Source organism: Pinus tabuliformis, chromosome X (assembly GCF_031772625.1).
Source record: "Pinus tabuliformis cultivar Carrire ecotype Pingquan chromosome X, CPIR1, whole genome shotgun sequence".
Taxonomy (NCBI): domain Eukaryota; kingdom Viridiplantae; phylum Streptophyta; class Pinopsida; order Pinales; family Pinaceae; genus Pinus; species Pinus tabuliformis.
In genome coordinates this window covers 351,662,906-351,686,420 of record NC_142308.1, presented here as the reverse complement: position 1 = coordinate 351,686,420, position 23,515 = coordinate 351,662,906, and positions in this window count along the sequence as shown.

Sequence of the window (23,515 nt, the reverse complement as noted above, 5' to 3'; positions counted from 1 at the left end):
ATAAGTTTGACCTTGAAATTATTGTATATATGTGATTTTGGACTCTCAAAGTCTGAAGTTCGATCCCATGGTAGACCTCTATGTCTTCTTTCTAACCCCACTAGTTAGACCGAGATTGGATTCTTCAAGATAAAGTTATGCCAATTGTCCCACAATGACATGATTGTGGATTGGTTTGGTGGATAAAACTTGTACGTAATTCCATGTGTCATTGTTTTAACCTTCGGCCCTAAAAATAGTACCCAAGAAGCTAAAGTCTATGCAATTTCATTCACTTCTTACGAAATTCAATTCCGATGCTCGCAGAGAAAGTTACGATGATTTTCCCTAGTTGTTTGAGACTAAATTTTGGAGCATGAAAAAAGGCTAACTTCCCCAGACCATATCTATGAAAATATATCGAAAATAGGTCTAAAATTGCATCCATATGTTCATAAATATTTCACCTCCATGTGGTAACAATTTCATCTTTTAACTCCTCATAAAAAAAATTATAGCAAAAATTCCAAGATAACCTGTTTGAAGCAACGAAACCCTAAGATCTAGATCTATAATACCAAATGTTATTTATCGAGATAAAAAATATCATAGAAACACAAGAAAAGATAGATCAACAACTGGATCTTCTTGAGGTTGACTTGATATTCTTGAGGTTGACTTGGTGTGGAGGAGACTAAATTAAAATTTGACTAAAAAATAATTCTTTTTACATAATTTCTAAGCCCAAGAAGTGTCTCTTTTAATGTACAATGAATCTAATGACTTAGAAAAAATCCTAGAATTCCTCAATGGGGAATTTTACCTAAAATATGATGACACAAGGATGAAACCCATGCTTTAATAAGTCATAATAATAATAATAATATTTTCTTCATTCTTTTTATAAGTACATTTCATTGTGACTCAAATACATTTATGAAGACCGAACCTAGTTACATATTTCAACACTCCCTCTTAATTAGGGAGGCATTCAAAAGTAAAAGGAAGATCTCAGAACACATGAACCATGAAGAATTTAGGCACCACAATCCCATGGACTAGATTCCTGACTAGGGGAATCTATCTAGGTGGGACTAAGATGGACTAAAGCTTTGAGCCTCTCCAGGCACCACTAGGATTACTTACTAACCATCAACCCATGTATCTAGGTGAGCATCTAAGGTAATATCTCCATGACCAACACCACCCTCCCTACTTTGGGAACTAGAAACTAACACAAAGTGTCGACCAGATGTCCTCCCAGGCAATGTGTCTCACACACAAAGCCTCAACACTCCTCATTATTCCAATCGGTAACAAATCCTCCCCGATCAAACATATTAGTAAAAACAAATCTCTTCCGATCAAAATGATCGATAACAATAAGAATGTAAACCATGCTATCAGACCTCCGAGAGATTTACCTGTATGTACATAAATAAACACAAACCCAATCAGTAAAAATTATTCAAATGTACATAAATAAACACAAACATCCAGGGTATTTCAGGCATCTTAATGTTGCTTCTCAACTTTCCACAGTAGGACTTAGATCTTTCCAAATGAATCTTGACAGAAGATTCCTCAACCATATAACTTCCTTTCCTACTTTTCATGCAGCAACTGATGAGCCCCAATTTTTGGTAACAAATTGGGCTCATTTGGCCTACTTACCTTGCTCAACCCTTCATCTTTTATCACTTATGCATTCATTTCTTGGTATATTCGTGTTATTTGTAGGAAGAAGGGCAGGCATTATATCTATGTGGCTAATACATGATGATTTCAGGTTTTTTGGCATTAAAGGGAGCAAAGACCACGCAGAAGGAGACGAGGAGACAACAAAGGTGGCATTGCAGGTTTATAGGGAGGTTGTCTACAGCCTTAAATGACCTCCCTCGTGATCTCCACCCTAACTCCGAGCTCCAACAGCTCTCCCCATCGAGCTTAAAGGCAGCCAACGGGTTCTACAGGAACAACAGTCTACAAAAGTTTACTTTTAGTTGGACAGCTGAGCTCCATTAATTGAGGAAGCCAGCTTGATCCTCATCATGTATAAATATTAAGGCCGTGGCCTTTGATAGGAGCTTTTTGAACTTTTGAACTACTGTTGCAATTTCTAAGCACGAGCTACAACTCGGTTTTTGCTCTTTGTACACCAGTTTTGGCATGTCATTAGACTCATGATTATTCAATAAAGACAGGCAGCTTTTGATTCAATTCTGAGTTTTTAAGGGAGCTACAGCTCTCAGGTTAGGGCCCAACCTGAGAGCAATAGACCTCCTCTTCCTTGTATTGTTACTTGTCTTTCTTTTCAGCACTTTATTCCTCTGTTTTGACATGCATTTAGAAATTACAGTCTGCTGATTTGATTTCTTTTATGTGATTGAGTAGGATTAGTTTATGGTTCAAGTGCTTTTAGTTGCTTAGATTAGAGTAGGAGGATCAGCATTCATTAGAGCTCCAAGAAAAGGCTGACAGTGCACTCACTGCCATCTCTGTTTAGAGATTGGGGGTGTAGACCGTACCAGCCACCAAAAAAACGCAGTCATACACTTCCATTCGAGCTGCAACACAGTCATTTCAATTGTAGATCCATCCATGCATTCTGATCTTGAGTAGTATTTCCTCATTCCAACTCCATGCACGGTTTTTCTCTGAAGTATACATTGCTGTTCGTTGTTTTAATAACCCAGTTAGGATAAGTTGATGAATTCTCGGTTTTGTGCAGATTTGTTTCCTTTACACTGTGTTGCATCACTCTGTTATCTTCTTCTTCTTCTCAACCGCGTCTAAAGCCACCTACCCAACCTCTGTTCAGATCGTTTGCCTTCCAACACTTCTACTGTTCACGTAGCTCCATCTTTTTGGACTTTTCATTGCTTCCACCCTTCCATTCACCAACCAGCTGCAAGCACTCTTTCCTCATCTCATACCTCTGTCCCTGAGCCATCATATGCTCCCTTTCCATCCTACCTATCCACCCGTACCACTCCTCCACTCCTCCATCACCCAAAACTCCAACCACAGAACATCCTGTAGAAGTTAGCAGACTTCCTATAGAAATCCCAAGCTTCTTGTAGGATCCCCTGCAGACATCCTGTAGAAACCTGTAACCTCGGTTTCCGAGCACCCGAACGTTGTGGACTTCTATGGGATGATGTTTTGGATCTTCTGGAACCTCTCCTAGTCCTCCTGACCTTTCCCAAGCTTTCTTTCCTTCGAACTACCCCTGCACAGTCAAACCCTAATAAGAAACAAAATCGTAATAACTCCAACCACTTAAGCAAAAATCCAAAAACAATGTTCTTTTCAGTAGAAGTAGCTTAAATTCATGCATCTCATATCACTTGAAGTAATGGCATCATTTCTAGAAGTTTTCACTCCCACCATTGCATCATAGAGATTAGACTAGTCAGATTAGGGTTTACTAGGGTTTCCCTGTTTTGTTGGCTTTCAGTTCATTATTGCAAAGTAGGTCAACTTCCTTTGAGATAGTCTTCATCCATCATTTAGAAAGCTTCTTTTGAGAGCATATATAAGTTGGCTTGAGCCCTAGCGGACTTGTGCCAGCTGACCAAGTGACAGCTGCGACAAGAGCTAGTACTTTTGCATACAACACCGTCGCTTCCAAGTTTGTTACGAACTACCGGGTTGATAAAATTAGAGATAGGAAGCTCCAGGAGTTGTAGCATTATTGCTACAATACTGGAGCCCACCATCTTTTTGGCGCCGTTACCGGGGAAGCGTCAGAGTATTAGTAATTGTTGCTTTTCTTCTATTTTCTTACTCTTGCCTTCTGCTAAGTAGTTTATTTCATTTCCATTCTACAAAAGTAGCATAGACATTTCCTGCTTTCATAGATTAGCATTTCCTGCTTTCATAGATTAGCATTTCATTTCTGCAAGCGTAGATTAGTGTTTCAATTTTGCAAGCGTAGACTAGCATTTCCATTCCAGCAATTTCATTTGAGCAAAGTAGATTAGTTCTTTCCTGCTTTCAATTTAATTCTGCATCTTTATAGTTAGTTGTAGATCAATCTATTTCAGTTTTGCAGGTACCAGAGAAAAAACAAAAGCAATAAAAAAAGTATTTCCATTTCATGCCTCATAGGAATCGAGATAAAACAGGCAAATTCCTACCCAACACCCCCACCACATCACTGAGTCACCCTTCTCTCTTCTTCGGTGCCAGTGATCCATAAGAACCTATAGGTGAACCTCCTGAGATATACGAAGATCCTATAACAGAAGAAGAATTAAAGACCATCCCATCTGAAGCTATGGCTGACAATAGAAGAGAAGATGAGAGAATAGAAGGTGCCTTCCCCATCCGAGAGACCAATGGAGAGATGAAAATGAAGAACATTAGCCCCTCCGTTTTACCTCACTTCCATGGACTGACTACTGAAGATCCTGATACCTTCCTGTTTGAGTTTGCTGTCCTTTGTAGAACCTATGACTATACTGAAGATGAGCAGAAGCTGAAACTCTTCCCTTCCACTCTTAAGGATGCAGCATTACGCTGGTTCATGGGCTTACCTGGGAATAGTATCACTACTTGGGCTCAGATGCAACAAGCTTTCAATACCAAGTACCGGGACTACTGTAGGTCCAAGGAAACCAAGGGAGAAATCTTTCGGATGACCATGGGAAATGATGAGTCCTTAGAGGATTATGAGGAGAGGTTCCAACTTAGTTATAAGCGGGCCAGGTGCACACTTGACCCTGAATCCCTCAAGTTGGTCCTGCTCCGAGGAGTCCCTGAAGACCTCTTAGATACCCTTCACATGTTAGCTGGGGGGGACATTTACCAACTGCCTTATGAGGACATCAAGGCTGTGTTTAGAAACCACTCTAGGGCAGCTCGGAAACGAGGTAGAGGAAACCTCCTCTCAACTGGTGTCCCTTTCTCCAAACATGAGTTTGCAAATCAATTGGAAGATCTTAAGAGCGAGGTGAGACAGACCATTGCCATGCAGTTGGACACATTCATGATCCAGCAGAAGAAGGAATAAGCTAAGAGAGCCTTGGCTATCTTCTGCCCTAGATGTACCAGGAGACACCCTAAGAACGAATGTCCATTGCATTCGGTTGAAGTGTGTTTCGTTTGTGAGGAGGACCATCCCACTAACCAATGTCCAACCTTACCTGGATTTAAAGCCATGTACCAAGGGACATAAGCTCCCACTGAACCTCTCTATTACCTCAACCAAAGGAGGCCACAAGGACCTAGACCTTACCAGCAGGGGATGCAAGGGGCACCTCAAGCTTATTACAACCCCAACCAATCGACTCCTATGCCTTTCTGGGGTCCCCCTTCTCATCCTTCCTTGTCTATGCCTCCTCCATGGTCTTATCCACCTCAGTACCCTACTCAACCCACTACTCATTCTTATCACTCACATGCCCAGCCTCAGCCTCAGTGGAATGCACCTCAGTCGGGGTGGAGGCCCCAATACAACACTCCTCCTGCCATTTTGCCTCCACCACCAGTTCAACCTCAACCATTACCTCCTGCTCCTCCAAGGCAACCTCAAATACCTGCTCAACCGAACCCAAACCCCAACAATAGACAGGCCCAACAGGTATACACTGGGGAAACATCATGCCCTACTTATGCTGTGGAGATCCAGGAGATCAATCTTCGATCTGGAAAGACTCTTCCAGATCGCCAACCTCCTCCCCCAGAGGATGAGGAAGATAAACAGGAAAGTGAACCAAAGGCTATTCCACCCTTTCCTGAGAGACTAACAACCACCACACAACCCAACCCAGAGGAGGATGAGCTTCTGGGTGAGCTCAAGCAGTTGTGTGTGAAAATACCACTTCTCCAAGCCATCAAGGATGTGCCAATATACAACAAACTGGTTAAGGAAAAGTGTTTTAAACACCCAGGCAGGCGAAAGAGAGATGCTTCAACCATCAATGTCTTAGGACAACTGTCTGACCTTATGTTAGGACAGGTCATCTGCCCAAAGTATCTAGATCCTGGGAGTCCTGTAGTAGATGTCCACATCAATGGCATCATCATACCTCACACTTTGATTGATTTGGGGGCCGCCATTAATGTGATGACCAGGGATACCATGCTCAAACTCAATCTTCAGGGTTCCTTGAGGAAGACCTCGACAGTTCTGCAATTTGCAGATCGCTCCACTGTGACTCCCGAAGGGACTGTGGAGGATGTCTTGGTCTCTGTCGACTCTTGGGAATACCCTGCAGATTTCTTGGTTCTGCAACCCAAGGCAAAGCTTACTGTATATCCTCTTATTTTGGGAAGGCCTTGGTTAGCCACTGCAGATGCTTACATAAGTTGTCGTGCAGGAAATATGACCATAAAAAATGGCCCTATGTCCAAGCAGCTAGTCCTCTACCCTCCTGCCCAACCTTCCTTGGAGCATGAATTACCACTTTGGTTGGAGGAAGGAGAAGAGGATGAAGTATACTCAGCACCTTTGTGCACCCTAGATACCACTAGAAGGGACCCCCCAACCGAGGATGACTTGATTGAGACCTTGATCCAGAATCCACCTTCCAGTGCGCTATCCTTAGAAAAATTGGTGGAGGATGCCCAAGCCAGCACCTTAGTGGATCTTTGTACGACCAACCCTGTCACTCCCAGAGTAAAAAATGTGGAGTTCGGCCCTGAGAGAACGTTAAAGATTAGCTCCTCCCTATCTCCATCCCAGGAAAAGGAGCTGTGTAGCCTGTTGGCCAGTCACCTAGATGCTTTTGCTTGGAGCTATAAGGAGATGAAAGGAGTCCACCCCTCGGTCTGTACCCATCACATATACATCAAAGAGGGTTGTAAACCAGTTAGGCAACCTTAGAGGAGAATGAATCCAGCACTTAAGGACATTTTCAAGGAAGAATTGCAAAAACTGTTGGATGCCGGATTCATTTACCCCATCTCAGATAGTGAATGGGTGTCCCCTCTGGTGTTGGTTCCCAAGAAGAATGGGAAGTGGAGAATCTGTGTGGACTACCGAGAACTGAACAAAGCTACCAAGAAAGACCATTTCCCTCTACCTTTCATAGATCAAGTGTTGGATGGACTGGCAGGAAAGAAGTTCTTCTCTTTCCTGGATGGGTTTAGCGGGTACAACCAGATCCAAATCAGCCCAGAAGACCAAGATAAGACCACCTTCACTTGTCCTTGGGGTGCCTTTGCCTACCGAGTTCTTCCCTTTGGGCTATGCAATGCTCCTGCTACCTTCCAAAGAGCTGTCTTGAGCATCTTCTCGGAGCTGGTCCATGATGCAGTGGAAATCTATATGGATGACTTCACTCCTTATGGGGCCAATTTCCAGGAAGCATTTTCCAATCTGGGAAAAGTCCTAACCAAATGCATTGAGATGAACCTGTCCCTTAGTCCTGAAAAATGTGAATTCCTGATGACTGAAGGGACCGTGCTAGGCCATACCATTTCTTGCCAAGGGTTACAGGTGGATCCTAACAAAATTGCTCTCATCAAGAAAGTTCCACCTCCTCAAAGGGTAAGGGATGTTCAGAGTTTCTTAGGATTAGCAGGGTATTACAGGAGATTCATTAAGGACTTCAACAAGCTAGCCTCGCCATTGTTTGGCCTGTTGGCAAAAGATGTGGAGTTTAAGTGGACTGATGATTGTCAGAGGGCTTTGAATGAATTAAAGGACAAGTTGGTGTCAGCCCCAATCTTGAGATGTCCAAACTGGGCCCTACCTTTCCACATCCACACTGATGCCTCGAACAAAGCCATAGGTGCAGCTTTAGGACAAGTTGAACAAAAACTTCCATATGCTATTTACTTTGTTAGTAAAAACTTGTCCGAAGCTGAATTGAATTACACTGTGACTGAGAAAGAGTTTTTGGCTGTGGTGCATGCACTGAACAAGTTTCGGCACTATATCACTGGCTATCAAACATTTGTACATACTGACCATGCTGCAATTAGATATTTAATGAATAAACCAGATGTGAATGCTCGTATTATTAGATGGTTACTTTTGTTGCAGCAGTTTGATTTGACCATTGTTGACAAACCAGGTAAAGAAAATGTTGTTGCTGACTTTTTATCTAGATTGGATTTGTCTGCAGATGAGGATGGAACAGTGGATGACCAGATGCCTGATGAACATCTGTTTGCTATCTCAGCACTCTCTCCATGGTTTGCTGATATAACAAACTACCTTGTTTCAGCACAGTTCCCTCCGCACATATCTTCAAGAGAGAAGAGCAGAATCATCAGAAAAAGTGCCTCATTTACTTGGATCGTGGGCAATCTGTTCAAACTTGGCCCCGATCAGATCTTAAGGCGTTGTGTAAGGGAGGAGGAAGTCCTTGATATCCTCCTCACCTGTCATGATGGGCCTTGTGGAGGACATTTTGCAGCAAAGAGGATTGCCTTCAAGATCCTGCAGGCAGGCTACTATTGGCCCACACTTCATCAAGATGTCAGAAGATATATCAGCCAATGTGACCAATGCCAAAGAATGGGGAAACCGACTCAAAGGGATGAGATGCCTCTCCAACCTCAAGTGACTCTTGAGCCATTTGAGAAGTGGGGCATGGACTTTGTGGGTCCAATCAACCCTCCTTCGAGGCAAAGGTCTTACATCATTATGTGTACTGACTACCTGACAAAGTGGGCAGAGACTAAAGCAATCAAAGCAGCAACAGAAGAAAAGGTGGCCGAGTTCTTAAGAGAAAACATCTTCTACAAGTTTGGCTACCCAAGAGAGCTGGTCACCGATCAAGGGAGCCAGTTCACATCCAACCTGGTTGAAGACTTACTAGCTCACCACAAGATCAAGCATAGGACTTCCACCCCCTATCACCCTCAAGCAAATGGGCAGGTGGAAGTCACCAATAGAGCATTAGAAGGGATCTTGACTAAGGTGGTGAGTAGCAGCAGAAAGGACTGGGCAGATCGCCTGGTTGAGGCCACATGGGCTTACAACACAACCTGGAAGACCACCACCGGCTTCACACCTTATGAGCTGGTCTATGGGAAGAAAGCTTTGCTGTCCATTGAGTTTGAATACAACACTTTGAGGATGGCAGCTCAACTGGACCTAGATCTCAGCCATGCACAACAAGAAAGGTTATTGCAGCTGAATGGACTGGATGAGCACCAAATGCAGGCCCTCCTTCACTCAGAAGTGGTTCAACTTCAGAGAAAGGTGTGGCATGACCAACATCTCCATGACAAGCAATTTCAGCCGAGAGATTGGGCCTTATTGTATGACTCCAGATACAAAGATTTCAAGGGGAAGCTGAGAACCAAATGGCTAGGACCATATGCAGCGGAAACATGTCATGACAATGGATCTGTTCTTATTCGGACCATTGATGAGGAAGCCATCCCCATGCTTGTCAATGGGCATCGACTGAAGATCTACAGGAAGCCTCTCTCAAGACAAGAGTTCATCAAAACTATGGAGAAATCAGTGTTGGTCATAGAGAAGGGTTCTGCCTCTCCTTTGGGCATACCCTGAAAGATCTTAAAAAAAAAGAAAAAAAGAAAAAAAAAAAAAATAATAAAGATCCTTGAGTGAAAACCTTTCTGAGGCGCCCAAGGCAGGTGGTAGGGGTGAAAACCTCATTGAGGCGCCCCTATTGTCTTTCAAAAAAAAGAGGGAGATTTAAAAAAAAAGATCCTTGAGTGAAAACCTCTCTGAGGCGCTTAAGGCAGATGGCAAGGGTGAAAACCTCATTGAGGCGCCCCTGTTATCTTTCAAAAAAAAAAAAAAGAGAAAAAAGAAGAAAAAAAAGAAAAAAAGAAAAAGAAAAAAACAAGGTTAGCAGATTCATAATGTAAAATTGCATGCAGGTTGCAGGTGTTCTATGGAGGAGAGGAAGACTCTCGACTCAAAGTCCAGGATCCTTATCATGCAGTCAGGAGACCTCACCAGCACCTCCTCCAAGAATACTCATTTTCTCCAAGGTATGTGCAATTTTATTACAGCTTGAGTCTTCTACAGGAAGACACAAATTTTCTACAGGAAGACGAAGATTTTCTACAGGAAGATGCAGATTTTATACAGGAAGGTGCAGACTCTCTACAGGAAACACAACCTTTCTACAGGAAGCTCTGTATTTCTACAGGAAACTTCCTGTAGAAGTTCAGGACGGCCCAAAATCCATCTTATGAGGAGATCTAACGACTAAGGATCGGTTTGGACGCATGCAAGCTATTGTTATCTCCCTTGCACATTGTTGTCACCTCGTCCTGCCATCCTTGTCGACATGCAACGAAGTTACCTGCACCAGCAAAGCAGATCAATGAGTTATCCAGAAAAAGCAATTTTTAAATGAAAAAACACTGAGATCTCATACCATATCCGTCCTAGTCATCCAGAAGCCCTGGGAGCGTGATCGGGAGGCCAGATCCTTCGTCGTGCAGCATGCACCCAAGGAGGAAGAACTGTTACAAGACATCCTGCGGGAGTCCTGTAACAGTTGAGCCCGCTAGAATGTATACTATTCACAGCGCTGGCCATATGCAATGAACGCGGACGCATGCAGCCAAGCATCAATTCCATCGTCGGCAGCCTGTAAACGTGAACCTCCGGGCCTGTGCAAATTCACCAGCAACAGATAGATCCATTCATCATCGTCCAAAACCCGAAAAATCCTGTTGCAGCCGCGCAGGTAAGTGTCTCAACCCTTTCTTCCGTCAGATTGCATGAATTTTACTTTGAATTGTTTGCAAAGTGTGAAGAGAATGGGTTGAGCGGCTGTATGGCCAGTTGACTGGCCACGTCGACCGGTTAATGGTCCAGTCAGATGTTTGGGGTGGCGGCACACACGTGAGAACAATCCCCGTCGGGAAAAACGACTTTAGAAGAAGAAACGGCGGCGGATCTCCTGGAGGGATGATGCGGTAGTAAGTGAACTCGCAGATAAATGATGGAACGACGTCATCCAACGGTCCGGCGGGGACAACTCACCCCCGCGCCACGGATTCCGCCGATTCAAATCTAATCGGCTAGATTGGCCGCATGCATTTATCATTCGCCGTTTGAACCTCGAGTGAACATTCAGATCCCTCTGCAGTTCGAAACTCTGAGCCTTTGGCTATCAGAACGGCTGAGAAGCACCACCGAGAGCGCAGACCAACTACAGTCTTCCCCAGGAATCACGCGCTGCTCCTACAGGAAAGCTGCTCCTACAGGAAAGTTGTTTCTACAGGAAGGCGGGTTCCTCACGTAAAAAGGTGGCAGATAAAAAGGTAACCCTGAACTCTCCATGCAATTGGTTTTTAAAGGTGGCAGAATCGTCGTCTACAGTCTGGTTGTAGGAAATGGTTGAAATTGTTGTCTGCTGTGCATAGACTGTCGTTCTACAGGATGTCAGTGAATTAAACTGTGTTAAGGTCCTCAGGGATAAGTTTTGTGGATTATTTGCACGACGGAGGCGTAATTCTACGCTCTGTCCCAATAAGCTAAACTTCTTCCGCATTCGCCACCTCTAGCAACAGTTTTTATCATGCTGGGTGGGTTTATTAGATGGGAACCCACTGATTCATCAAAATTAAGAGAAAACCAGGAGGTGGTGGAGCTCTTCACACAGGCACAATGGATATCCTTTTGTGACAAGTTGCAGGGTCATGACGACGAAGTGGCAGAAGAATTTTTACAAGCCTTGAGGCCGAAATCCAAAACACTGGCCACCGTGAACTTCAGGGGCCTAAGCCTCAAGCTCACCCCGCAATATATCAGTCGAATTACTGAAATTCCAATGGGTTTGCCATGGGATAAGGAAGAACGGAAGTTGAGCCAGCAGGCAAAGAGAGAATTCTTTCCACCTGAGGAGGAATTCACGGAGGACAAAAATGGGGTGCGAAGAACCAGCTTGCTGCCACCATGGAATGAAGTTAGCCTGCAAATCATGAAGTATATAACCTGTGAAGGCCGTTTTAGCATCGTATACGCGTATCACTTCAGGTTGCTCACTGAATTGAGACACCAGATTGATCTTCCTGTAGAAAACAAACTGAGCATTCCTTATTTCTTGCTACAGTCTCTAATTGAGTGTGCCACAAAGTTAAAAGAAGGCATACCAGATCAGGTAGCCCACCATGGATTGATCAAACTTCTTGTGGAGGATGCGCTTCATTCATATAAGGTTCCCCTCTCATGGGAATCATTCAGAAATTTGACAAGAGATGGAGACATAAGGATGCTGACCGAGGAAAGTGGTTCCTCCAGCAGTGAGGAAAAAGAAGCAGTGGCCGCAGAAAAGAAAGAAACAGGCTAGAAGACCCCGACCACAGTGTAGAAGAAAGAACAAAGGAGGAAGCACGAGAAAAAGGATGCTGAGGAAAAAGGTGACACACCCATCTTGTCAGCAAGAGAGAAAAGGTTGCAGAGCAGAACGGACAAAGCTGAGAAGGTCCACATCAACACAAGTACCTCGTCAGCACCCGCAACCAAATCAAAAAGCAAAACCCATGCAGCAAAGCAAGCCAAGGTGGCGACACTTGTGTCTACAGGAAAGCAGAAACAGGCTTCTACAGGAAGCCCGAAAACAGAAAAAGGGTCTTCTACAGGAAGCCCGAAAATTATTGAAAAATGGGCTTCTACAGGAAGCCCGAAAATTACCAAAACAGGGTCTTCTACAGGAAGCCCAAAATTCGCTAAAACAGGGTCTTCTACAGGAAGCCCTGAAAAGGTGAAACCCAAGGAGAAGAAGGCTGATATTCGTGAAAGGGAGGCAGCAGCTGTGCTGGCTGGCCTCAGCACGCCACCTAAGCCAAAAGAAAAGAGAAAGAGGGAGACCCCTCTATACTCTGAAGTTCGAGAATAAAGACGGGCAAGCCACAGCCCCCATCCAGCAGCCAAGTCACTACAGGGGATGCCCCTACTTCACCCAGTGAGAGGTCCCCCTCGAAGATATCGGTCACCTACGAGAAGGGGAGCCCAAAAGAAACTACTTGGAAAAGAAGGATAGACCAATCGGCTTCAAAAGCCCGGCTCAAGGTCAAGGAAACAGAGAAGAGGGAAGGAGCGGCACCCTCATCGCCACCAAGGGCAGAACAGGCAGATCCACCAAGAGTAGGGAAGAAAGAGCGTATTCCGGAGCCTAGTTCTCGACCAAGGACAAGGAGCTGGGGCAAAATTTCTCAAGGATGAGCAAATATTTTAGCTGGGGGGTGATGATGAGCCCCAATTTTTGGTAACAAATTGGGCTCATTTGGCCTACTTACCTTGCTCAACCCTTCATCTTTTATCACTTATGCATTCATTTCTTGGTATATTCATGTTATTTGTAGGAAGAAGGGCAGGCATTATATCTATGTGGCTAATACATGATGATTTCAGGTTTTTTGGCATTAAAGGGAGCAAAGACCACGCAGAAGGAGACAAGGAGACAACAAAGGTGGCATTGCAGGTTTATAGGGAGGTTGTCTACAGCCTTAAATGATCTCCCTCGTGATCTCCACCCTAACTCCGAGCTCCAACAGCTCTCCCCACCGAGCTTAAAGGCAGCCAACGGGTTCTACAGGAACAACAGTCTACAACAATTTACTTTTAGTTGGATAGCCGAGCTCCATTAATTGAGGAAGCCAGCTTGATCCTCATCATGTATAAATATTAAGGCCGTGGCCTTTGATAGGAGCTTTTTGAACTTTTGAACTACTGTTGCAATTTCTAAGCACGAGTTACAGCTCGGTTTTTGCTCTTTGTATGCCAGTTTTGGCATGTCATTAGACTCATGATTATTCAATAAAGACATGCAGCTTTTGATTCAATTCTGAGTTTTTAAGGGAGCTATAGCTCTCAGGTTAGGGCCCAACCTGAGAGCAATAGACCTCCTCTTCCTTGTATTGTTACTTGTCTTTCTTTTCAACACTTTATTCCTCTGTTTTGACATGCATTTAGAAATTATAGTCTGTTGATTTGATTTCTTTTATGTGATTGAGTAGGATTAGTTTATGGTTCAAGTGCTTTTAGTTGCTTAGATTAGAGTAGGAGGATCAGCATTCATTAGAGCTCCAAGAAAAGGCTGACAGTGCACTCACTGCCATCTCTGTTTAGAGATTGGGGGTGTAGACCGTACCAGCCACCAAAAAAACACAGTCATACACTTCCATTCGAGCTGCAACACAGTCATTTCAATTGTAGATCCATCCATGCATTCTGATCTTGAGCAGTATTTCCTCATTCCAACTCCATGCACGGTTTTTCTCTGAAGGATAAGTTGATGAATTCTCGGTTTTGTGCAGATTTGTTTCCTTTACACTGCGTTGCATCATTCTGTTATCTTCTTCTTCTTCTCAACCGCGTCTAAAGCCACCTACCCAACCTCTGTTCAGATCGTTTTCCTTCCAACACTTCTACTGTTCACGTAGCTCCATCTTTTTGGACTTTTCATTGCTTCCACCCTTCCATTCACCAACCAGCTGCAAGCACTCTTTCCTCATCTCATACCTCTGTCCCTGAGCCATCATAAGCTCCCTTTCCATCCTACCTATCCACCCGTACCACTCCTCCACTCCTCCATCACCCAAAACTCCAACCACAGAACATCCTGTAGAAGTTAGCAGACTTCCTGTAGAAATCCCAAGCTTCCTGTAGGATCCCCTGCAAACATCCTGTAGAAACCTGTAACCTCGGTTGCCGAGCACCCGAACATTGTGGACTTCTATGGGATGATGTTTTGGATCCTCTGGAACCTCTCCTAGTCCTCCTGACCTTTCCCAAGCTTTCTTTCCTTCGAACTACCTGTTATCACTTAGAACCATAGTTCATGTATGTAATGTTGTCCACAAGTTTCATATAAAAATCTTCAGTTTTGTGAATAGGTTTATATGTGTGTGTGTCACTTTGAAATTTGAATTTCAAAAGGTATTGATGTAAGTTCGTGTAAAAAAATCGTTAGATACCCTCTATCATTGTCAGTTAAGGCATGTCTTGTCTTGATTGCGTCATTAGTACTTTGCGCAGTTTCGCAGCGCAATCTGTTTGGTAAATTTAGCTGCGCAATGATGTTTCCGTCTTTTCGCAGCGTACTGTTTACCAGCCATTTCGTAGCGCGTTTTGTTAAATCTTAACTGTCTGCGCTACGAAATCGGGGTTTCGGGGTTTTTGTAGCGCCTTTTCTTGAAATGTCAAATCTGGGAGGGGTGAGTCATAGGTCCGTTCACGTTTGTCAGTTGATGTCCTCTCCAGGTCATGATAAATCATCATTCCGCCATAAGGTCCAGAATCACGCATATGAATATCATCTTAAGGGATTTTATGAGGTATGGTTGTGTCATAATGTGTTTTTCATAATGTGTAAACATGTCTGCTGTATGAGAAGCCCGAGTTCTCATTTAAAGGGATCATTGCAAGCGAGCCTGCACTCCAAAGTCGAGATTGTTTTCGAGCTGTAGCTGCCATTAGTTTCCTGTGTGAAGATATTCGAAGCAAGATGGAAAAGAGGGAACATCGATCCGGTAAGTGCCTGAGGACAGAGCCAGAGGGGCTTGATGTTACACTTAGGGATGAAGGTGTAGCAAGAGCCTTTTGAAATGCTGGTTGCTGGAGGTTCTGCGAGAAGTTGAAGGGAGGACATGCAGAGGTAACGAAGGCTTTCGCATTGAATTTTACTGGATTGAATTCAAAGGTGTCAATGTTAGAATTTCCTGTGTCTCCTGAAGCCATTTCCATTGTCACTGAAATTCCGAGGGGAGGTCAAGAATGGTTCAAAAACTTTAAATTCGACATGAGTCCCTGTAAAGAATTTTTGAAGGAACCGTATGTAAATGAGGACCTCACCAAAGCGGTGCCAAGGAGTTACATAAAAGAACATTATGCTATGCTCCTCACATGTATCCAGAAATACCTAACATGCGAGGGAAGGTACAATAAAGTTTATTCCTATCACTTCAAACTTTTGTTGCATTTCACAGGTAAGGCTTCAATAGATATCCCTTTCTATTTGTTCAGAAGCATTAGTAAAATGTGTGATAAAATCCAGTTAAAGAAAGATGGTTGTGAAACATCCTTGTTTCATCATGGCTTGGTAAAGTTGCTGGTATTGGATGGTTTACAAAAGATTGGCAGAGATTGGGATTCATTTGTTTTTATGGCCGGCTTTCCAAGCAAAACAGGCCTCACTCCATTGCCTGTGAGAGAAAGGGAAGAAAGGAGTGAAGAACCTACTCTGGCTGAGCTCAGAAAAGAGGTGACAGACCAAAAGAAGCCTAAAACCAAGTTAAGGAAATCAGAGAAGTCAGTGGCAGCAAAGGAGACACCTAAATCATCAGCAAAAGAGACACCTAAATCATCAGCAAAGGAAACACCTAAGTCATCATCTAAGGAGACACCTCAGTCATCAAAGCAGAAGATCCAGAAAAAGAAGGATGAAGCTAAACCAAGTGAAGTTGAAAAGATTTCAAGGGTGAAAACCAGAGGTCAACTAAACAAGGAGAAAGGTAAGTCAATTACTGTGGAAGAAAGCCCTATTTCAAAAGGAAGTTTAAGTGACTTACTTGAAGCTATTGAACTTCAGCAAGATCAGCCAATACAGATTGAACCAATAGAGTTTGAGCAAGATCACCCAGTGCAGCCAATGCATATTGACCTCACTCAATCTTCACCCGAAAGTACTAAGAAACCAAGAGCTTCAAAAAGGTTGAGATTTGAGGAGCCTAGTAAAGAATATGCTTTCAAGCCACGTAGGCCAGTCACAAGAGGACAAATGAAAGAGGTGGAGAAAGCGCAGAAAGAGAAGGCACCTTTAGAAGTGCCTAGTACAGATGTACTTGAGGTTTTGACCAGAACAGTTCATGCAGCCAGAAGTAAAAACAAGGGTAATAGGGTCATCATCAGCCAAGGTGGAAATTTCATTGCTATCAAGCAACAGGCAGGAACAACACAAGAAGAAGTGCCTCAGATTAAAAATGTTTCTAAGGAAAGGGCAGTGAGATATGCAAATTATAAAAAGGCTGTAATAAAAGGCAGAACAAGTCTAATGAGCCAAAATGACTCAGTGTCTGATGCATATTTGTGGACAGTGCCAGCTCTGAAGCAGGAAAAAATCATGAAACAGATGAACACAAGCTTAAGAGCAGAAAACAAGGCTTTGAAGGAAGAAGTTAGCAGTTTGAAGAAGAAGCTAGGTAAACTAGCTGATTAATCCAAGAGGAAATTTGCTTTTCAAGTTTTGATAAATTTTGGTTGTCATCATTTTGAAACTTTTTGGATCCCTTACACCTGTACAAAGTAGCTGAAGAAATCACGAAGTTAAGTCATCAGTGCTTTAAGATTCATATGTTCTGTTTTGATTACCTACAGCAGTTTCGTAGCGCGCTACGAAACTGCTGTAGATGACTGTTTATGTGAAAAAATGAAATTGATGCTGAGGTCAGCAAATCTTGAAAAGGATGACTCGAGGCCAGCATGGAGACTATACAAAGCTATCAAGATATTTAAAGGGTGACAGGTGTGAAGGTTGAAGAAAAAGGTGAAATTTTTGTTTTTTGCTAAAAGTCTTCCTAAAGTTACTTTATAGCCGAATTGTTAGGGTTCTGGTAGGGTTACCGAAGTTTTGGGTGGTACACCTGTTCAGTTCACAAAGTGTCCAGATCATAAGGCATATTGGATTATGCGTGGTTATTAAAGGAATTAAATGGCTTGGAGCATAGTCTTTTAGTGCATGAAGACTAATGGGAGGCAGAGACCGTGAAAATAGGGCACAGATCCTCATCAACTGATGAGTCATCCACACAACAAGTATCCGAAGCTGCTCGTTCAGTGAATGTTTCTCCAGCATGTCTTGGCCATTACAGAAATGGTACAGGTGTCAAAGTTCAAGAAAGCATCAATGCACACGAGGAGATAGAGTTAGAGTTTCAATAGGAATGGGACTCTATGTATTCACAACGCAATACCTTTGTATTTAATGAGTTGGTTTAGATATAGATAAGGCAATTAATGATAGGATTTCGAGCTCCCCTCATGCTGGAGGAGGAGTCTCAAGTAGTTATAGTTTTGTTTTCCTATATATAGAAATGACTCTGATGTAAAAAAGGTTGGAGATTTTATACAAAAACATAGTTTTATTTTGGCCAATGTAAAAGAATTATTACAGTAATAGTAAAACAGCTGTTGTTTCTTCTCAAGATTCTCAATGGATTATATTGTTCAAATGTGATGGTGGTTTATTCTCTTAATGTTCTTTTACAGCCTTGTTACAGCATAATCACTCAGAATTCATGTTTAATGCTCTGACTTCCTGTATGCTTGGCAAGCTGTAGTTTATGTAAAGTATGTTTGAACATCTGATGCAAAGAGCCTTGACTTCCATGAAATGACTGTGCTTTTGTTTACTAAATGTGTGAGACTCCATAGCCCAATGAAGACTAATTTGATATGTGTCCAACCAGCTTTGTTTTCATAAATGTGTGAAGAGTTAGCCATCTGTTGTTGTGATTGATTTTTATCAAAAGTCTGTGAGAGAGCCCTCTCTGACTAAGGAGGCTAATCCTTAGTCTAAAGTCTGGTTGAAAGAGTTACATGAAATCTTGCTTGGCTGCAGCCCTTAGTACTGATTTTGTGATAACACTACCCCTGCACAGTCAAACCCTAATAAAAAATAAAATCGTAATAACTCCAACCACTTAATCAAAAATCCAAAAACAATGTTCTTTTCAGTAGAAGTAGCTTAAATTCATGCATCTCATATCACTTGAAGTAATGGCATCATTTCTAGAAGTTTGCACTCCCACCATTGCATCATAGAGATTAGACTAGTCAGATTAGGGTTTACTAGGGTTTCCCTGTTTTGTTGGCTTTCAGTTCATTATTGCAAAGTAGGTCAACTTCCTTTGAGATAGTCTTCATCCATCATTTAGAAAGCTTCTTCTGAGAGCATATAGAAGTTGGCTTGAGCCCTAGCGGACTTGTGCCAGCTGACCAAGTGACAGCTGCGACAAGAGCTAGTACTTGTGCATACAACACCGTCGCTTCCAAGTTTGTTACGAACTACCGGGTTGATAAAATTAGAGATAGGAAGCTCCAAGAGTTGTAGCATTATTGCTACAATACTGGAGCCCACCAGAAACATATTCTACAAATAGATCAGGATGTTCTTATATCATCATCCCTTCAAAATACATTCTCCAACTTTCTTCTTTTAAGGCGTTCATCATGACCTCCCTCTCAACTAGGGAGATTCCTTTTATCCATGCTCCATTTTAACTTAGGGAGATTCCTTTCATTCAAGCTCCCTCTTAACTCAAGGAGATTCTTTCATGCAAGATCCCTCTTAACTTAGGGGGATCGACATCAGAGAACCTTTCATGGCTTCCATCCTTTTTATCAAATTTATCATGATCATCATCATTCACATCATGCTTATCATATTTACTTTATGGACATCTTCACCATCTTGAAGATTATGTACCTGCACAACTTAGATATCAAGTACAACCAAATATATAGAAGAATGAAGTTAACCATGTCAAAATCATGGAAGCATTCAACTTTAGACATCAAATACTCAAACTTAGTTACAAACAAGAGACACATACTCTTCAACTTCTTGATAGGGTTTTTGTCATAAACCCTAGACTATATCATCAAGACTTTGAGCATTTCATAACAACCTTTATTACATCTAGGGTTTCAATGTTTCTTCTAGAGGTATGACATACCTTACTACACCAAATTGCAAACCCTAGAAATTCAAACAAATATAGATCTACAATGCATCTAACAACTTTAGAAATCATATGTTAGACTTCTTACTAGGATTTAGTGCAAAACGCTAGATTTCATACATGAGCTTTAACAATAAAAAACATATCTCAACATCATGACTAGCTTCCATTAGGGTTTGTTGTAAACTCTAGATTTTTCTAATTCTAAAAAGCCACCATACAATTTAATTTTTTTTTTTATCAACTTTTCATAAATCCCAGATTTTCACACTAGTTGTCACATATTAGAGATTTGAGCTTCTACTAAGGTTTAATTACAAAACATCAAAATTCACAAATATTATCATCCTAGAGAATCAAACTTCGACTAGGGCTTAGTTCCAAACCCTAGGACCTATGAGCATAAACAATTAGGTCAACACATATATCTAGGACTTCATCATCATGAACAAGCACATCATAATATGTGTTAGTGAAACCCAAAGACACAAATATCAATAAAGTTAGACACATAACGAACTTGATCAAAATAGGGTTTGATCAGACAAACACACACATGCCAAGGATTTAATTTATGGGACATTATAAAGGTCTTTCTTATACACCCTACCAAAACCTAATGATCTATGGTTTCAATACAAAACATAGCAAACCCTAAATTACCAACACTTCAAAGGTTCAAGATTTCAGGCATTACCATTCAACCCTAATGAGTTAGGGTTTCTATACTCATATCAAAACCCCAAACATGACATCATCAAAGAATCAGACATTTTTAGACTCCATCAATAACCCTAAGTAGGCTAGGGTTCCACACATAATCATCAACATACCATTAAGTTAGGGTTTTCATAGAGAACCTTTCTAGGGTTCCACAGGAGTAATCAAAGATATGAGGAGGGTAGATTTATATAATGACGAATCACTCAATCAAGAATCTTTATGGTTCATGAGAGTGAGACACAATGTTGTTAGTAATAGTTTATCAAGAATGAATATGAAGAGATAAAAAACTTGTAGTTCAAAACATACCTCTTGTTTCTTAACAAACCTTGTAATTCCAATGCTTTGTCTTGTAAGGCCTTTTTCCTTGAGTCTTCAACAAGTCTTTCCTAAACAAGGAAAATATGAGTAGAAATGTGATTAGTATTTAATGCAAACAAAAATGGATAGGTAAGGAAGACTAAGAATGAAAATGGTAATAAGATACTGATCTTTGGAGGTTGCTGAGGGGTCCCTCCAATATTGAGGGATACCTATAACCAACCTATAACCTTAAGAACAAATAAAAATGTTTTTCCAAAATATATTAAACCTACAAATACTAAAAATAAAAAATAAAATAACTAAATCTTAGATCAAAGGACTTAGTAGTGTAAGTCCCTTATATCCAATTCTTGAGGCTTATTCTTCTTTGGAGATCCTTCTTCAGAAACATTGGATTGGTCTTTGCTTATTTTCTTGTTCTTAAGATTATCAGTACAATCACTTCTATAACGACCCATTTTTTGGCATTGGTAGCATTCTATCTTGGACATATCGACCTTCCTTGTTTGCCCTCTTGACTTATTGGAGTGTCCTTTCTTGTGAGAAGCGGAGTATGCATTTGAAACCTTTTCTTATTCATTTTTGGATACTAATGAGATTCTTATCTCTTCTTGGGTGCAAGCATTCCACAATTTCTTGAAGGTAGAAGCTTCTTTCCAACTTTTGAGACATGAAGCAGAAGAACTCAAAGTAGGTGGTAATCCCAATAATGGAGTGATTACAAGCTCCTTTTCTGGTCTTATCACTTAGGTTGTCCCTTGGCTCCTTAAGGGATACGACCGAGGTAACCACAAACCAATCTTTGGGCTGCAGGTCCTAGCCTACCTGCAGTCAGAGAGGGCTCTCTCTTTAAAATTTAGCTTTGTTTTGGGTTGATTTTAGGCTAGTTATGGTGTACATGGGTTTTGTTTCGATTTTGGTGGGAAGGATGATGTTTTCAAGCAGAGTTGGGATGCATAGAGTGAGAAGTTCAAACCATTGGGCATGGAGTCCTGGATTAGGGCTTGCTGTTGCGTTTTCTTGGTCACAATAGGAATACAGAGCAGGATAGCTACACATAGAACAATATCAGGTTGGAATAAAGATGGAATGAAGGTCAGAAATGAAAGGCAACTAAGAATCTTTCATTAGCTGACAGAGAGGGTAGGTGAATGAAAGCTTGTCTAGGAGCAGTCAAGAATTCCTAAATAACAATCATATGTGAAAGAAACACGGTAAACATGATCATTTAAGTATGCATATTCATAACCATTTCTGAAGAAAACATATAGAAATAACAAGAACTGAGCATAGAGTGCAGTCAAGCAAAGCCTAAAATATTCTTATTTCTTGCTATTTAGATGGTAACACAATGGTGGCGTAAACATATATAAACTGTAAACAGAGATAGGATAACACTTATTGAGCCATGTAGTAGCACAAGAATTCCACAGTCACTCTTTGGCCATTGAATAACACAATAGACAGTTCTTCATCCAAAGCATTCCAACAGTCTTTGATTATAGAGCTCTCAAAGTATACAACACAAGTCTCGAATGAGGATTATCAACCAACCAACCCCAAATACGTTCTATGGAGAGGTATATATAAAAAAACAAGATACAAAATATCTAGGTGATGACTCTTTAAGCAATAAATTATATCACCAACTCTTGTGAGGGATTAAATGAAGCATTAAACACTGCAGTTAATATTGGCTTGCTAGCTGTCTATTTTGCCAGAAAACTTTGACTTTCTGGGCTGAAAGAGTCGGCTGCCTGCTGCGCATTTATTATGCGTGTGTTGCCCTGATGCTGGTACGCTGCCTGTTGCTGTCTGGGTCTTCATCTTGTGTGCTCGGCTTCTTAGCATTTTGATGAGCTGTAGTTATCATTTCAATTCTGCTTTATGTTGATTTACCTTTGATAGGTGTATCGTGCCATTTGTATATGCTAAACTGTAGCTTGATAAAAAAGAATTAATAAACAAAATCACCTGAGCAATGTCTCTATCATCCCTTTCCACCAATCCTCTGTAGGTAGCTGATGCCTTTGTATCTTTACCAATGTTTCATCAGCTTCTGTGTATCTATGAAAAGTGGGCTGGAATTCGAATAGGTGGTTTATCTCATGTGCAATGTAGAATAGATTTTATAATTTATCAAAGACACTCTGTCCTGATGGAGGCCCTGTATCTTCTGAAGTGCTTGAGGAAGCTGTGATTTGGTTGGCAGAAAAATTATTCACTCTATTGGCATAAAGGTCATGTGACAGCAGTCTTCCAGCATTGGTTAATAAACTTGGTAGCCCTATGCTATGTAATGCCATGATCTTTGTCTTGAACTCATCCACCTCTGTTTGCATTTCTTGGCATTTTCTGTCCAATGTCTGCACAAAATTCCTAAGGGTTAACACCCTTTTTATTAGCAAAATAGTTTCAGTCCTGTTACTGATTCCTAATGCTGCCAGCTGCCCTTTGGTGCGAGTATTCAAAAATTGGATCATTCTATTTGCTTGCTCGGGCATATTTCTTAAAGATGCTCTAGCCTTTTGGTTTTCAAACTGAGCCAAGTTTATCAAATCCATTTGCTCATGAATGGTTTCAATGGATTGCCATTGGTCTGTAATGGATTGGCCAATTTTTGCCCACAAGATTTTCTTGATGTCTGCTAGGGTCCTATCAAAAGTGAGCTCTTTCTCTAGCTCCTTTATTCTTCTTTCCAAGGTTTTGAATTCTCTTGTCTTCTCAGCTAAATCTTGCTTTGATTTGTCATATTTTCCCTCAATTATAGCCAACTTTTCCTTGGTTTCTTTCAATTCTGCCATTTGCAATTCCAGAGCTTCTATTTCCTTCATCATATTGTCCATTTTCAAGC